The sequence below is a fragment of the Pelophylax lessonae genome (assembly GCF_965119305.1).
Source record: "Pelophylax lessonae genome assembly, chromosome: 4".
NCBI lineage: Eukaryota > Metazoa > Chordata > Amphibia > Anura > Ranidae > Pelophylax > Pelophylax lessonae.
In genome coordinates this window covers 1772260-1790635 of record NC_138771.1, presented here as the reverse complement: position 1 = coordinate 1790635, position 18376 = coordinate 1772260, and the positions used below count along the sequence as shown (strand labels likewise).

The window sequence follows — 18376 nt, the reverse complement described above, 5'->3', positions numbered from 1 at the left end:
AATCCTAAATTCATCTAAGTGGCAAGGTGAATAAGCAGCCTGGCTGCATCTTCAGACAGGAGTTCTTACATATTGTGAATAGTTCAAGTTGGAGTATCCCACTCTTCCCTTCTCCCATCTCTAATTTAAATAAAACAACAAAAACAACTACATCCCCCTAGACTGTTAATTGACTGAACCAGAGAGTAAAGAGTTAAATTGTGCATGCTGCAGTTGCTAATGGTAACCCAGGGGGGAACCCGGAAGTGCAATATCAATCAGTGCTCAAGGGGGCAGTGCTACGCATGTCTCCTGGAATCTGACCTCGGCTTAGGTTCCGTTTCTGCCCTTGTCTCCTGTAATCTGACATTGGCTTAGCCTACGTTCAGTGTTGGCTGGTGCTCCATGGGCCAGGGGGGGCGGTAGATGGACCACACCATACCCCCCCCCGGACCACGCTAGCCCGCACACCATAGACCCTCACCCCCCCCCCCCACTGTCGCCGGCTGACTCACCCTGGACATGTGGAGGGCAGGCAGCATCAGCTTCCCCCTCAGTCTCCTGCTTCTCCTCCCTCATCCTCCTCAGCTAATGGCATGGCTTCTCCTTTCGGCCAATCGGGAAACGGGTCTCAGGACCCGCTTCCTGATTGGCTGGGAGGAGAATCAGTGTGACAATAGTGACTATTGATTCGTTATTGTCACACAACTGGGTGGGCTCAGGGGCGCAGTGCTCTGGATAAGCTTTAAAGTGATAGCAGCAGCCTCGTTTCTCATAATTTAAACCATTTTTATTGTAATAAAGCATTACAAAGTAATAAAGAACTGATTCAATGTAACATCGGATGTGTATGAAGGACAGTATTGCTATGACGTCGGTATTTCAGTTGTTTTGCATTTTATTTCACATGAATCATTTTAGAGATTGGTAGTGTAGCACAAATTCATTACATGACCTCTGGACGTCCCCTGCCTGCCTACATGTCTGCTGCCCACCTGTGCTACCGACCTCGGCCTGGACTCTTGACCAAGATTTTGCCTATCAGCTCTGTACCTCATTACCTACACGTTGCCAGCCTCTCCTCCTCTCTGACCTCGATCCTGCTGGTAATAAGGCACCTTTCGGCCAGTTACTGAATTTTTTATGCCTGCTGCCCACCTGTGTTACCGACCTCGGCCTGGACTTTTGAACAAGATTTCAGTTCTGTATCTCATTGCCTACACGTTGCCAACCTCTGTTTGTCTCTGACCTTGATACTGCTCTGGATTTGGTGCCATCCTTTCCAGCTATTACTGAACTCGGCTTTTGACCCGGCTCTGCCCTCTACTGGTTTGGGTGAATTTGGGGTGCCCTCATTACTAGGCTAACCTGAAACCAGTGCTCCTCAGTTCAAGTCTGTGGTTCCAGCTTCCTGGCACCTGCACCCTGCCATCGCCCCAGCAATCCCTGTCCCAACTTCCAGGGATGAGAATTGTGCAGGAGGCCACCCTCCTCATCTCCTCATACAGGTAGGTAGGTGAATCCTATAAATCTACACAAAGCATCCAACATTTCTACTAAACAGAAACAAATGCTGACAAGGCTCAGCCGTTCTCCATATACACAGTACATCGCCCGAGGCCTTGAAATAAGTGACGATGAACCCGAGATCACCTCTGAATTTAGATGCCTGATAAATAAAATCAAGCTGAGCCGCACATTATCTGAAATATAAAGTGTTTCTGAACAAGACACAACCAGTTCTACATCTGAATAGTCATCCCTCGACTTCTACCTTCATCTTCAAACTTACCTTCGGCACAATACTGCCTGGCCACATCCTGCCTGGGCACCATACTGCCTGGCTACATCCTGCTTGGGCCCCATACTGCCTGGGCCCTATACTGCCTGGCTACATCCTGCTTGGGCCCCATACTGCCTGGGCCCCATACTGCCTGGCTACATCCTGCTTGGGCCCCATACTGCCTGGCTACATCCTGCTTGGGCCCCATACTGCCTGGGCCCTATACTGCCTGGGCCCTATACTGCCTGGCTACATCCTGCTTGGGCCCCATACTGCCTGGGCCCTATACTGCCTGGCTACATCCTGCTTGGGCCACATCCTGCTTGGGCCCCATACTGCCTGGGCCCCATACTGCCTGGGCCCCATACTGCCTGGGCCCTATACTGCCTGGCTACATCCTGCTTGGGCCCCATACTGCCTGGCTACATCCTGCTTGGGCCCCATACTGCCTGGCTACATCCTGCTTGGGCCCCATACTGCCTGGCTACATCCTGCTTGGGCCCCATACTGCCTGGCTATGTCCTGCTAGAGCCCCGTACTGCCTGGCCCCGTCCTGCTTGGGCACCATACTGCCTGGGCCGCATACTGCCTGGCCACGTTCTGCTTGGGCCCCATACTGCCTGGCTACGTCCTGTTTGGGCACCATACTGCCTGGCTATGTGCTGCTTGGGCACCATACTGCCTGGCTACGTCCTGCTTGGGCACCATACTGCCTGGCCATATATCAGAATTATTTTTTTTTAATTAATTTAGTTTTTTTTAGGGATAGACCGATATGGTTTTTTCAGGGCCGATACCGATATTTTGTACATTTAAAGTTTTGAAAAATAAAGAAAATTTTTGACACAAATCTGCTACTGAACATGTTAATTTTTGTTTGCTTAATGGCTGGCTTGCTGGCACCCTGTAGTGGATGGCTGGCTGGCTGGCACCCTGTGGTGGGTGGCTGGCTATCTGGCACCCTGTAGTGGATGGCTGGCTGGCACCCTGTGGTGGGTGGCTGGCTGGCACCCTGTGGTGGATGGCTGGCTGGCTGGCACCCTGCCGTGGGTGGCTGGCTGTCTGCTGCCCTGCAATGGGTGGCTGGCTGGCACCCTGTGGTGGGTGGCTGGCCGGCACCCTGTGGTGGATGGCTGGCATCCTGTGGTAGGTGGGTGATTGGCACAGGGGCTGTGGGTGGCTGGCTGGTACAGGGCCTGTGGGTGGCTGGCTGCTACTGTGCCTGTGGGTGGCTGGCTGGCACCCTGTCTGTGGGTGGCTGGCTAGCACCCTGTGGTGAGTGGCTGGCTGGTACAGTACCTGTGGCTGGCTGGTACAGGGCCTGTGGATGTGGGTGGCTGGCTGGCACCAGGCTGCTGTGGGTGGGTGGGTGTATGGCTGTGATACACTCCCGCGAGACTAATACCGACTCCAGATGAGGCTGTCCAAGGTGGGGGAGCAGCCTAAAAAGGCAGAATGATGTCACAAAAATATCGGCCAGTTCCGAAGACCGATACCGATATATCAGGGAAAGTGCATATCGGCCACCGATATACTGTATCGACCTTGTCGATAATCTGTCTATCCCTAATATATTTATTATTTTCTAATCAATTGAAAATTTGAAATTTGAATTTCGGAAGACAGCTATATTTGATCCATTTTATTCTATTGTATTCTTTTTTTTTTTTTTTAATCAAAAGAAAGGTTTATTGAGAAAACACACAATAATACACGTTAGGGTACTCACAGTCCACATAGCATTGCAATACTTATAAAGAAATACAGCTCTCAGCCAATGGTAAGAATACAACAACAGGATGGATGGAGACCACCTCAGACAGGCAAAGGTAAAGAGAAAAGCAACTATAATTGGACAGATTCCCTCTTCATTGTTAGGTTGTTACCACGGATAATTCTATTAATTTAAAGTAATAACCGGTCCAGGACCAATTCCATTGGGACCATACCCAGAGAACTCAGCCACACTCCCCATACTTTAAAGAACTTAGCATTAGATCCCCTATTCTGATAATTCTATTGTATTCTAATCTATTTTTTCTATTCTGTTCTTTTTATTTTCTATTCTATTCTATTCTATTAATTTTTTTCTATTCCTTTATTTTCTATTTTATTCTATTCTGCTTTATTATATTCTATTATTTTCCTTTTATTCTATTATATTCTCTTCTATTCTATTATTTTCTATTCTATTTAATTCTGTGGTATTCTGTTCTGTTCTATTCTTTTCTGTTGTTTTCTCTTCTCTTTTATTCTTTCTCTTCTAATATTTTATTTTCTATTATATTCTAATCTTTTATTTTCTATTCTACTCTACTCTACTCTACTCTACTCTATTCTTTTCTATTCTATTTATTTATTTTCTATTCTATTCTGTTTTATTCTATCCTTTTGTATTATTTTTTTATTATATTCTATTCTCTTGTATGCTGTTTTATTCTGTTCTATTCTATTTTATTATATTCTTTTATTTTCTTTTTTATTCTATTCTGTTGTAGTCTATTTTTTTCCATTCTGTTTTGTTGTATTCTATTCTATGAAATTTCTTTATTCTCTATTCTATTGTATTCTGTTCCATTCTTTTCTTTTCTAGTCCATTGTATTCTGTTTCATTCTATTCTTTTCTACTCTAAAAAGGAGGCTTAGTAGGAATGAGCATCTTATTTTACTTTTATACTGCAGTGGATTTATTGCAACATGTTTTGATTTCAAATTCAAATTAATTTTTTTATTAAAAATTTCTAATCCATTTTGTTACTATTATTTATAATAAATATTTATAAAAATGTGATTTTGTATTTGTTGAAACCCGTTACTATTGTGATTCAGAAATGCGGATACATCTGAATCTCGGAATAAGGAGAATTTTGTCTGATTTTTTTGTTTCAATGTTTTTATTTACAAATTTTCAAAAATGAAGGGTAAGCCCCGGTTCACACTAGGGCGACCTGTGAGGCGACCTGGTCGCCTCACAGGTCGCCTCCGGTCGCCTTCCATAGAGAAGCTGTGGACCCGTTCTAATAGGAGTGACACAAGTCGCTCCGACCTAGAAAAAGGGTCCGGAGCTTCTTTGGGGCGACCAGGAGGCGACCGCCATAGACTTAAATGTTATGAAGTCTGTGGCGGCCGCTCCGAGGTCGCGGCGCACTGCTCGCACCGCGATCTCGGAGGTCGCCCCTGAAAGTAGCGTCGCGCCAGTGTGAACCGGCGCTTACAGCAAACTTATAAAACATCTTCAGATTTCTGAGAATAGAAGGAGCAATGTATGCTATGCATGTGTATTATGACTCAGTCATGGTATACAATATCGAGAATACACTCAATCCAGGGAGGTATTCACAGCGCCTTATTCCAAAATGGATTAAATTCATTATTTTCCTCTAAATTCTACAAGCAATCCCCCATAATGACAACGTGAGAGAAGTTTGTTTGAAATCTTTGCAAATTTATTAAAAATAAAAATGGAAAAAATCCCATGTACATAAGTATTCACCCCCTTTGCTCAATACTTTGGTGAAGCTCCTTTGGCCCCAGTTACAGCCTCCAGTATTTTTGAGTATGATGCTACAAGCTTGGCACTCCTATTTTTGGGCAGTTTCTCCCATTCTTCTTTGTAGGACCTCTCAAGCTCCATCAGGTTGGATGGGGGAGGGTCGGTGCACAGCCATTTTTAGATCTCTCCAGAGATGTTCAATCGGGTTCAAGTCTGGGCTCTGGCTGGGCCACTCAAGGACATTCACAGAGTTGTCCCGTAGCCACTCCTTTGTTATCTTGGCTGTGTGCTTAGGGTTGTTGTCCAGTTGGAAGATGAACCTTCACCCCAGTCTGAGGTCCAGAGCGCTCTGGAGAAGGTTTTCATCAAGGATGTCTCGGTACATTGCTGCATTCATCTTTCCCTCCATCCTGACTAGTCTCCCAGTTCCTGCTGCTGAAAAACATCCCCACAGCATGATGCTGCCACCACCATGCTTTACTGTAGGGATGGTATTACATAGTTAGTTTGTGAGGCTGAAAAAAGACATCAGTCCATCCAGTTCAACCTATGATGTGTGTGTGTGTTTATGTGAATACCCCTGTATGTTGTACATTGTACACCCCTGTATGTTGTACATTGTATACCCCTGTATGTTGTACATTCTATACCCCTGTATGTTGTACATTCTATACCCCTGTATGTTGTGGTCGTTAAGGTCCCATCTAATAGTTTTTTGAAACTATCAATGCTCCCTGCTGATACCACTGCTTGTGGAAGAGAATTCCACATCCTTACTGCTCTGATGGTATAGAACCCTTCACGCAGTTTAAGGTTAAACCGCTTCTCTTCTACTTTTAGTGAATGGCCCCGAGTCCTTTTATATTCCCTTTACTGAATAGTTTCCTCCCTATGCTAGGGTCACCAGTACAGTATTTGTACATTGATATCATATCCCCCCTCAATCGTCTCTTCTCCAGAGAGAATAAGTTCAGTGCTTGTAGTCTTTCCTCATAGCTGATGTCCTCCATTCCCCTAATTATTTTTGTTGCCCTTCTCTGGACTTCTCCAGTTCCAGCACATCCTTCCTGAGGACCGGTGCCCAGAACTGGACAGCATACTCCAGATGTGGCCGGACCAGAGTCTTGTAGAGCGGGAGAATAATCTCTTTATTTCTGGAGTGAATCCCCTTTTTTATACATCCCAGTATTCTGTTGGCTTTGCTTGCAGCGGCTTGGCATTGCATGCCACTGCCAAGCCTGTTGTCTACCAGTACCCCCAGGTCCTTTTCCATTTTAGTTTTAACCCAGAGGCTCCCCCCCTAGTGAGTAGCTTGCGGTTGTATTTCTGACACCCAAGTGCATTACCTTACATTTTTCAACATTAAACCTCATCTGCCATGTAGTTGCCCACCCCATTATTTTGTTCAGGTCTGCATGTAAAATTACAACCTCATGTATAGAAGATATTGGCATGCTTAATTTAGTATCATCTGCAAATACTGAGATTGTACTAGATATCCCCTCCTCTAGGTGGTTTATGAATAAATTAAACAGGATTGGTCCCAGGACAGATCCTTGGGGGACCCCACTTTCCACACCCGCCCAATCCGAGTACTCCCCATTAATCACCACCCTCTGGACCCTCCCCTAGAGCCAGTTCTCTATCCAGGTACTCACACTATGGTCCATACCTACCAGTGGTGGCTCCTCCATTGGGGGCACAGGGGTACCACCCCCCCCTATCCATGTGTCCCGCCCCCTAATCTACATGCGGGGCGCCAAATGCATGGATCCCAATAGGGGATTTTTTTATTTTTTGAAGCACGTGATTAGAGCCAGAAGCTCTAATAGGCTTCAAAAAAGGGTGGGCTCTGAGCCCACCCAGTTGTATGGCAATAGTGAATGAATATTCACTATTGTCACACTGAATCTCCTCCCAGCCAATCCGGAAGAGGGTTGTAAGACCCCTTTGCTGATTGGCCAAAAGGAGAAGCGATCTTACTGGCCAGTGGCCAGTAAGAGGCGAAGACACACGGCTGGAGGAGCAGCGCAGCGGCTCAGCCATCCAGCACTCCCCGGCTCGGACAGGAAGAAGAAGGAGGTAAGCAGGCAGACCGTTTGGGGGGGGGGGGGAAGGAATGTGTTGCCTGCTGACTGACCAACCGACGGGGGGGGGTGCATTGGTTTGGCGCCCCCCCGAGTCCAGATACACCACATCCACAGACCTTCCTTTATCCAGATACACCACATCCACAGGTCTTCCTTTATCCAGAAACACCACATCCACAGACCTTCCTTTATCCAGATACACCACATCCACAGGCCTTCCTTTATCCAGAAACACCACATCCACAGACCTTCCTTTATCCAGATACACCACATCCACAGACCTTCCTTTATCCAGATACACCACACCCACAGGTCTTCCTTTATCCAGATACACCATATCCACAGGCCTTCCTTTATCCAGATACACCACATCCACAGGCCTTCCTTTATCCAGATACACCACATCCACAGGCTTACCTTTATCCAGATACACCACATCCACAGGCCTTCCTTTATCCAGATACACCACATCCACAGGCTTACCTTTATCCAGATACACCACATCCACAGGCCTTCCTTTATCCAGATACACCACATCCACAGACCTTCCTTTATCTAGGTGGCAGCTCACTTCATCGTAGAAGGTTTATAGATTGGTTTGGCACGAACGATTTTTCATGAATCCATGCTGATTACTACCTATAATACCGTTTTCATTACTAAAGTCTTGTATGTGGTCCCTTAACATCCCCTCCAAAATCTTGCACACTACTGATGTTAGGCTGACCGGCCTATAGTTCCCGGGATATATCTCGGCCCCTTTTTAAATATTGGTACCACGTTGGCTTTTTTCCAATCAGCTGGCACCATACCCGTCTGTAAACTATCCTTAAAGATCAAGAATAATGGTCTGGCAATCACCTGGCTGAGCTCTTTAAGAACCCTCGGGTGCAAGCCATCCGGTCCCGGTGATTTATTTATGTTAAGTTTCTCTAGTTTAGTTCTAAGTCTTCCTTCTGTTAGCCATGGCGGCACTTCCTGAGGTGTGTTGTTTAGTTTGGCCTTACAAGCTGGGTTAGTGAAGCCCCCCAATTATTTTGTGAAGACTGAAGAGAAGAAATTATTTAGCACTTCCGCCTTTTCTCTGTCCTCAGTGGCCATATTTCCTTTGTTGTCTTTTATGGGGCCAACGTGTTCTGGCCTCGCTTTCTTACTGTTTATATACTTAAAGAATTTCTTGGGCTTTTTTAATACTCTCTTCCGCTATATGTCTCTTGTGTTCTATTTTAGCAGCCTTGATTTCGCCTTTACATTTCTTATTACACTCTTTGTAATCTTGGAATGCTGCCATTGACCCTCAGCCTTGTATTTTTGAAGGCCTTTTCTTTAGTTTTAATATACATTTTTATGTTGGAGTTTAGCCACCCAGGGTTTATTTTTGCTCTTTTGTGTGGCCTTTGACATCTATACTGGTAATGTTTCTATTTGCTCTGATGTGGTGCAATAGGGGTTCTTGTGATAGAACATACAGTATAGTAAGGGTATGAGGGGACATCCCTGTCTAATTCCATTTGAAATAGGGAAGGCATTTGACAGATGGCCATTGACTCGAACTCTGGCAGTCGGAGATGGGTATAGTGCAGAAATGAAGTTGAACATTTTCCTTCCCAATCCTATTTTTTCCAAATCTGCTGTCATGTAATCCCATGGCACTCTGTCTAATGCCTTCTCCGCCTCCAATGATAGAAAGAATCCTTTTTGATTAGTTTTGGTCATCCAATAATGTAAGTTTAGCGCTTTTAGTGTGTTATTCCTTGCCTCTCTGCCCGGTATGAAACCCACTTGGTCTTTGTTGACCAGGGAGGTCATGCGGGTCGAAAGGCGAATGGCTAGAATTTTAGAAAAGATCTTAAGATTTATATTTAGTAGTGAGATAGGTCTATAATTGGTTACTAACATGTGATCTTTGTTTTCTTCAGGAATTGCTGAGATGTGTGCTTCAAGTAAGCCTCGTAGACCATTGGGCTTAGAGGCCAGTGAGTTATAAGCATCCAAAAATGGGGCAGTTAGGGTGTTTATGAAAGTTTTATAGTAAACTGTAGATTGGACATCTGGGCTTTTTCCTGTTTTTAGCTGTTTTGTGGCTTTATTAAGTTCTTCTGTGGAGATTGGGCAGTCTAATTGATTTGCGTCAGTTGTAGTACTTTTGGACCATATTGTGAAAGAAAGTTTGTGATAGCTGTTGGAGGAGAGGTTTGGTCAGTTGAGGAGGAGGAGTCAGAATGTGAATTATAAAGTTTAGAATAGTAATGGACGAATCGGGAGGCAATGTCGTTAGAGATTACCATTTTTATATGGTGAATGGTATGTTTAGCTTGTTTTTCTTTGAGCGCTCTTGCTAACATTTTTCCACTTTTATTTCCCTGTTCGTAGAACAGTTTCTTAGTAAGAATGTATTTACATTTGATATTCTTCTCTAATTTTTCTAATAATTCTTTCCTTGCTTTAGGAGTTCTTGAAATGTCGGCTCTGCACGAGATTGTTTGTGTGTTGCTTCAAGGGTCTTAATTTGTGTAATGAGTTTGTTTATGTGGGCTTGATTTACTTTTCTTCTATGGGAAGTCGCTGCTATAAATTCTCCTCTTATTATGCATTTATGTGACTCCCGAATCGAGACGAGAGACAATGAGGAATTTAGGTTTTCTTTGAAAAATGATTGTAAACAAAGCGTGAATTTCTTGGACAAATCTTTGTCTGTGAGTAATGAAGCATCTAGACGCCAGGTTTTAGTATGTGTTGTGTTGGTGGATATGTTCAATGTTAGTATGACAGGGTGATGGTCTGATAACATTGAATTTTGTCTGAATTTTGATTGGTAACGGAACTAATCGCACATGTCTGATTAGAATTAGGTATGTGGATCTTGATAGATTGTGGTATGTTTATTACTGATGGATAAAATAGAATTGTAACAGAACCGCAACCCACACTGCGTTTGTGGGCTTCCGTCAGTATGCGGCTTCCTCCAGTCTTGAACATAGATATCAGATATTCCAGTCGCCCCCCCCCATACAAAACTAGATGGGATTTAGCTTGTAGAGAACTGGAACTTTTATTGAACAACTCACACCGAATATATAACAGGATGGACATCCCCCTCCTGATCAGATTACTCCACCAGGTCACGTGCCTGATTACATTATCATATGCAGTTGAAATTGTGTACAGAAATAGAATTAACCTGAACTAATTATCTAAAGAACCACCAACACAAACACTGTTCTACTTTTCTACCAGTAACTAAAAGCTGACAATGGTTCAATTAACTAAGAGATTGCCGTCCCCGAGCTCCTGAAATTCCAATACACATTATCATAAGTGTAAACACAGAACCCATAGTAATGTGTGGAAGACAGGTGGGTGAGCTGATATTAGCATCTGCTATGAGTCTTACTGTGTGAAGCAATCTTCATATGTTTCTTGAGATATATGGTTAATAAATATTACTTTCCAATTTGAAGTAATCCAAACCACATTCTCAGTGTCCATTACGTAGCTGTCCATCATTTCCTTGGTCACCCTGTGTGACTAATAGACACAGGATGACTTACACATAGGAGGGGCCTAGGGGGCTGAGAGAGGTATTTCCCAACCTCTCTAAGATAAGCTGGGTTCCACGGGCCCCCAAAGTGACTCCCATCACAAGAATTCACACTGCCATGTAGCTTTAAACATTTTTTTTAACCCAACAGATTGGATAAATTGTAAACATTATTTTAAAGTGCACCTTTCTTTTCCATACTGAGGAACTTACCCCCTCCCCCCTTTTTTTCTCTCTCTTACTTTGACAGTTTTCTTCATAAAGGATATTTACCCACTCAGCAAATCCAGCATTATCTGAGTCCTTCATCTGATGCCTGATGACATGAGCCGGTGCATGTACAATGTGATGGAGATTGAACTAAAGCCTCCCATCATGTGTGACATCAATATCCCAGGAGGCTCCAACATGTGGGGAGGAGGGGGGGATACATAAGTTTTACTCAGGTGAGAAAGTTGGAAGGGGCCAGCCAGGACCCAATGCAAAACTACCCCCCCCCCCCCAAAAAAAAAAAAATCTCAGATTATGTAATGGGTGGAGGGTGAGGAAGATGATGGCAAGTGAAGGCTGACGATAAATGTCTGTGTCAGAGTATACCTGTGCCCAGACAATGGACATAAACGATTTTTATGTTCTTAAAGTGGATCTTTACCCATAACGGTTTGATAACAGTTAATGTTCTTTAACCCCTTCAAAATCTGGCACTTTCACCCCCTTCCTGCCCAGGCTGATTTTCAGCTTTCAGCGCTGTCACACTTTGAATGACAATTGCGTGGTCATGCAACACTGTACCCGTATGACGTTTTCCTCATTTTTTTGAGACAGATAGAGCTTTCCTTTGGTGGTATTTAATCACCGCTGGGTGTTTTTTTTTGTTTTTGTTGTTTTTTTTTTTTGCTAAACAAACTAAAATAAGACTGGAAATTTTGCAAAAAAGGAAAGTTTTTCATAGTTTCTGCAAAAACGTTTGAAAATAAGTCTTTTTTCTCCTTCACAGATATGCGCTGATGAGGCTGCACTGATGGGCGCTGATGAGGTGGCTCTGATGGGCTGCACTGATAGGTGTCACAGATAGGCAGCAATGATGGGCACTGACAGGTGGAAATGATAGGCGGCACTGACAGGCAGTAGTGATTGGCAGCACTGGTGGGCCCTGATTGGCAGCACTGATGGGCACTGTTGGGGGCTGCACTGATTATCAGGGTACTGATGGTAAATGCCCTGATTATCAGTGTAGATGTCCCATGTGTGGATTTGCAGGCTTCTGGCTCTTTTTTCACACGCTGTCAGCATGAGGAGTAACCAGAAAATCCTGTTTACATTGTGATCAGCTGTGACGGGCTGACGGGAGACCGTGAACGTGGAGATATGATGGGCGGACAGTGATGGTTGGGACATGGATGGCGGACAGTGATGGTTGGGACATGGATGGCGGACAGTAATGGTGGGGACATGGATGGCAGACAGTGATAGTGAGGACATGGATGGCGGACAGTGATAGTGAGGACATGGATGGCGGACAGTGATAGTGAGGACATGGATGGAAGACTGTGATGGTGGGGACATGGATGGCGGACAGTAATGGTGGGGACATGGATGGCGGACAGTAATGGTGGGGACATGGATGGCAGACAGTGATAGTGAGGACATGGATGGAAGACTGTGATGGTGGGGACATGGATCATTGTGGGGAAAAACATGCGAAGTCTGAGGAAATTACATTTGATATCTCGAATAATGTGGCGCATGGACCGAACACCAAAGTCATTACTGCCAGCACGCAGCACCAAGATATCAGGTGCTCCACCTAACCATAGCCAACTCCCTAGACATTCCCAATTGGCTCCCATTGGGCCGAACTTCTGCTCGTTTAGCCCCCCAATATACAAAGGAATGGTTCAGGATCCAAATAAGGCAAGCAGCATCATCTAAAAGAAAAAATACAGCATACGCAAACACCAAATGTAAAAAACAATTAAAAGACAATCAGGCACGTGACAAAACTGAAATAAAGAAAAGAAGAAATATCCCCTTAGCTCAAGGTAGTTCCTGAATTAATGGGGGGCGGACGTACAAATGAAAACTATCGTACACCCAACGACCGATGCGCATCAATACTGACACATCCAAACCCCGCCTGGCAGCCTCAGTGGCTGCCCCGATGCGGAAGGAGTGGGAAGAATAGTCACGTGTGTCATAACCAGCAACCACCAAGGAGCGCCGAAAAAAACGACACAAACTAAAAAAACAACAAAGCTGATCCGTCTTGATGCATCAAAAAGGAACCCCCCCCCCCCCCTGCAACGGACGAACTCTCAGATACTCCTCCACTGCTGATACCTGATGAATGTCGTACCTACATACCTTTTCCATCGTGATCCGTTTTCGTACGTCTAATGAACAAAGACAGAGTATCCCCAGCGCAGCAAACATCACTCACCTGCATGCCACCGTGCGCCGCCTTTGATGAGCTAACCAATTTGCCAATCTGGAGAGCCCCATAAAAAGCCATAGAGAACGCAGCCCTAAACAAGAAGGCTTCATACATAGTAGTGCATACTAAACTCACCTGTACAAAAAGATCCCTCATTATAGGAAAGGTGATCGGATGCCTTGCGTCCGGACGCCTGTGGCCTTTCCTATATTCCTATATAAGGCTTGTTTCACCAGAAAATCCTTAGTGAAATCATGGAGACCCACCAATTTAAACAAGAAGGCAAATTGAACAGCTTCCAACTATCAGCGGAAATGGAGACCCCTTGCGCATAATGCAAGCCTAGAAAATACAGCAAAACTTAGCCCACCTCCTCACTAACCATGTCAATGGCAAGACGTCGTAGAAGTTCCAACCATTCCCTTCATACCTTTGAAAAATCAGACCATATGGATTTTCCCTTAAACTCCGTATCAATTCAGCGGCGACTCCAAGGCAATTTGCCACAGCCTCTGAAGACAAGGAACTCCATGTCGCTCCGCTCCCAGTGCCAACTCCCAGAATTTGTCCCACTGAAACTGAGACAAAGCATCAGCCAATGTGTTAGTCGTCCCGGGAAGATGAACATCATACAGGAACACATTCAATTGCAAACAACATAAAACAAGGTGCAGCAACAGTCAAATAACTGGCGTGGAGGATGCAGAAACCAAATTGATTACCCCCAAATTATCACAATGAAGTCGGACCTTCTTATTCCCAAAGGATGTGCCCCAGATCTCAACAGCGACCACAACTGGGAAAAGTTCCAAGAGGACCAAATTCTTCAGTAAACCCGCTTCCCGCCAAGCATCAGGCCAATACTCAGCACTCCACCGGTCCCCCCCAAGTACACCCTATAGCCCATGGAACCCACCTGCTGCATCCATGTACAATTTCAGATCAAAATTACTAAGCGGCCCATCCAACTAGAGAGAATGGCCAAAGTAGTTGAGAAAAACATGCCAAACCCGAAGATCCTCCCTGTGATCTCGATTCAGCCAAAATAAAGTGTCTGTGTGAGCTACCACCAACCGTGGCAGCTGACAAACGTCGGCAGAACACCCTACCCATCGGCAGGTAAAATTCAGCTTTCCCAGCAACGACTGAAGCTGGCGCAATTGAATCTTGCCCCGACCCGGCACCACCGCTTCCGAGTCTCTCAATGTGCTGGGGGGACAGGGGACACAGCAGACCATAGGTTCCCCCCCAGCCAAGCTCCGCCAGTGAGGAGGATTCCTCCCAGACTGTGGACCAGAAGCAGCAGGAGAGCGCTGCTCCAGCGGGTGTGGAGGTCTATATGTCCAAGCACGTGGAATTAAAACCTCCCCCGCGGCCAAGCCGACATCTCCTAACAAGGACACCTGCTCCTGCAGCCATGCAGTGCCATTGGAGGCAGCTGCAGACCGCATCTGTCCCAGGGGCTGCCCCACATCCTCCATGATGGCAAGTAGTGAAAAAGAGGGGACACCAAGGACGGACCAGGGAGGGCAAAAGGACAAACTTCTTCTTCATTCGACCCTCAAGTGTCCCCTCCGGCTGCCTGTTCCCACTCCCCACATACTTTGCCCCACCCACACTTTACTTTCCCCCAATCACTTTCTCCAGACATTTCCTATCTAACTATCTTAAACTTTTAACCCCCTGACTGCTGCTACCCTGCTAGCCCTGTCATGCTAGCCCTCCGCTTATTGTTTATTTATTTTTTTGCTTCGGGCCTCTGTGAGCAGATGTTAATAAAATCAGTTTAAACCAACCTGATGCTGGGGTCTCCTGATATAATCTGTTTAAAGTGTTATGTGTTAAGTGTCTTTGCCCAATTGTGCGCCTCCTAGGTATAAACTCCCATTGTTAACTGAGTCACCTATTGTTTCTGTCTGTTGGCTTATCCTCCTGGAGGTTCCTACATGATGGGATTAGCCTTATTTCTACTTTAACTCGTTATCTAACCATTGTGGGATGGCTATGCCTAAGATAATGTGTAATGTAGTTGGTGTATCCAGAGTTGTGGGCTGGGTGCCGGATTGCCTGGGCACCCCCTGACTCATCAAGGCTTGTTGGTAATTAGCTTACTGTGTATGTTTCCAGTGCTGGGACAAGGTCATCTAGAGCCCAGGGTGAACATGCCAAACTGCAACCCCCCCCCCCCCCCCAAGATATATGACTATTATGTGTCAGCAAAATTCCCCCCACAAAAACACTGAGCACTTATCTGCAATCTTACCCCCCTGAGAATACATTCCCCTTCCTCCTAGTACAAATCCACCCCTGCTTAAATCCCCCCTCAGCATAAATATCCCCCCCCCATCCCTCAAATAGTACACATCCCCCCCCCACTTTAAATCCCTTTCTGTCCAGCATTAATGCCCTCCAAATTCCCACTCCTACCACAAATCGTATCCCTTCCCCCATCACAAATCTCCCTAGATCACTAGTCTTAGCCCCTTCCCCTCCCAAATGCCCTTTCTTAGAACTACACTTACCTCCTGCCCCCCCCCCAAAGAAAATTCCTCCTTCCAATACAAATCCCCCCTCCCCCAAATCTTTTTGCGGCACCCCCTACCTTCCATGATACCGTGCCCAGGGCAGCTTCCCCTCCTGCCCACCCCTAGTCCCAGCCCTGTATGTTTATGTTGGCTGTTCCTTAGATGTGCTAATGGTTTAGGATAATGTGATCAAGTTATCACCTGATCTTGCATGGTGTATATTCTGTGTAAACTTACAATAAAATCAGTTCCAGTTTGCACCTAAGCTCGTGTCGTCTAGTACCTGAGTGCTCAGCTATATTACCCAATTCCTGGGTCCAGACTAAAGGAATCTTTATCTTGACAGAGGCAGCCAAGTCCGTCACACTACCCATGCAGGGGGGCTAAACCTACAAACAGACAAGTGGGGGGTCAAAGTAAGGTGACTCCTCCTGTTCAGACAGCAGTGTAATGATATTTCACTTCCTTGATGAAAGTAGAATAAAACCTATTAAAGGTTTCTCTATCATTTATGTACAGTATCTCACAAAAGTGAGTACACCCCTCACATTTCTTTGACAATACTGAAGAAATTATACTTTGCTACAATTGTAAAGTGGTGAACGGAAGGTGGAGGAGCGCAAGGTCTCTAACATCCACCATCTCTGTGATGTCATCATGGAGGAGGGGAAGAGGACTCCAGTGGCAACCTGTGAAGCTCTGGTGAACTCCATGCCCAAGAGGGTTAAGGCAGTGCTGGAAAATAATGGTGGCCACACAAAATATTGACACTTTGGGCCCAATTTGGACATTGTCACTTAGGGGTGTACTCACTTTTGTTGTCAGCAGTTTAGACATTAATGGCTGTGTCAGAGGAGTAACTAGAACCTTCAGGGCCCCAATGCAAGAAACCATGAAGGGCCCTCCAGGCCCCTGGCCGGGGCCCTTCCCTTCAAGCCTGGGCCTCTTCCCACTGATCCTGGGGCCCTTTACTCTCATTGTGGGGCCCTTTATTATGGCCTTGCAGTGGGACCTTTTCACAAGTTCTGCAGTAGGCCCCCTTCCTGCCATCTTGGGGCCTCCCCACGGGGGTGGAATGCCACGGCCTGGTCACAAGTGTGACCTTTGCGATCCTGGAAGTTCACCCACTTGTGTCAATAGTTTTTATTTTTTAATATCTTAATTGTATTATTTTTTATCATTTTTATTTTATTTTTATACGTCACTGACTATGACTCTGCCCATTTAGAAAAGGAAGGAGCTGGTAAATTACATATTTACCGACCCCTTCCTGGTTCTCTATTGTGACACATCCCCCGCAGCAGCCGGCAGGAGAGGGGAGGTAACACACACAGGGGCCCAGCGACAAAACAAGTGAACTGCATAGGAGGGGTGGCGGGGGCAGCATACAGAGGAACCAATCTCCTCCATTTTCCTCCTGCAGCTACAGTAGGAAAAAGGAAAAAGGAGGACAGTGATTTCTCTACATGCTGACCCCGCCCCTCCTATCCAGGTGTAATCGGCACAGGCCCCCTGGAGCATGGGGCCTGGTTGCAATTGCAACCCCTGCAACCCCTGTGGTTATGCCCCTGGGCTGTGTGTTGAGTTATTTTGAGGGGACAGTAAATTTACACTGTTATACAAGCTGTACACTCACTACTTTACATTGTAGCAAAGTCTAATTTCTTCAGTGTTGTCACATGAGAAGATAGAAATGTGAGGGGTGTACTTATTTTTGTCAGATACTGTATATGTATACCTATTGAATCACAATTCCCTGTTCAATGTTGGTTCCTGGGGGGTGACTGCGAGTAGCAGCATGTCTGAATTCAACATGACCCCCCCTATAATGAATTATGTCATGGTGATATTTCTGTGTCCAGCATCATTTTACTTTTTTTTTTTCAGATTAAAAAAAAAAAAAAAGTCCCCATAGAATCCCTTAGGGAGAGGAATCCATACAATTACATACAATTTTCTGTAACACGAATCTCTCTCAGGACCTGAAGAGCTCGCAGCCACAATCTGATCAGCGACTGCTGAGTGCATTAGAGGCTTCTTCTGCTGAGATAAAATGTTACATTGTGTCACCTAACAGTTACATTCTCCGCTATTGTTGTCATTTAATCACAAAGAAGCCGACTCAAGGTTAGCGATTAGCGCGGTGCTCATGGAAGCCACCTTTGTGAAGCTTTAATGGGTGCAATGGCTTCCATGTGTCAGATTTGTCTCTCCCGGAACTTACAATATGAAAGGAAAAATATCCGACCTCTGAAAAAGGAAGTCTTCAATGTTTTACTCCCATACAACATGGCGATTTTAATGCATGGCCAATAATATGGAGACCGCGTCATGGCCAAGGCCAAGGTTGGTGATTTCTAGATGTGTGTAGAGAGGGCATCGCTGGGCAGTCAGGAATTTTTAATGGGATGAAGAAATTCCTTCACCTTTTATTATTAAAGTGATTGTAAATCTCAGGCTGAGGCTACAGAGAAAGCGACTATTTTTTTGTTTGGTGGAGATTTTATGCATTCACAATTCAAAACATACAA

The 18376-nt window shown here is 45.3% G+C and overlaps 1 long non-coding RNA gene across 1 annotated transcript in view; it reads right to left on the bottom strand.

Annotated features, from left to right (window-relative positions):
• Positions 1–5169: 5169 nt before the first annotated feature.
• LOC309552179 overlaps positions 5170–18376 on the bottom strand; it is a 949684-nt gene continuing 936477 nt past the window's right edge. The window contains exon 3 of the long non-coding RNA XR_014225129.1: positions 5170–5281. This is a non-coding gene — a long non-coding RNA (uncharacterized lncRNA). The remainder of the gene's footprint in view (positions 5282–18376) is intronic.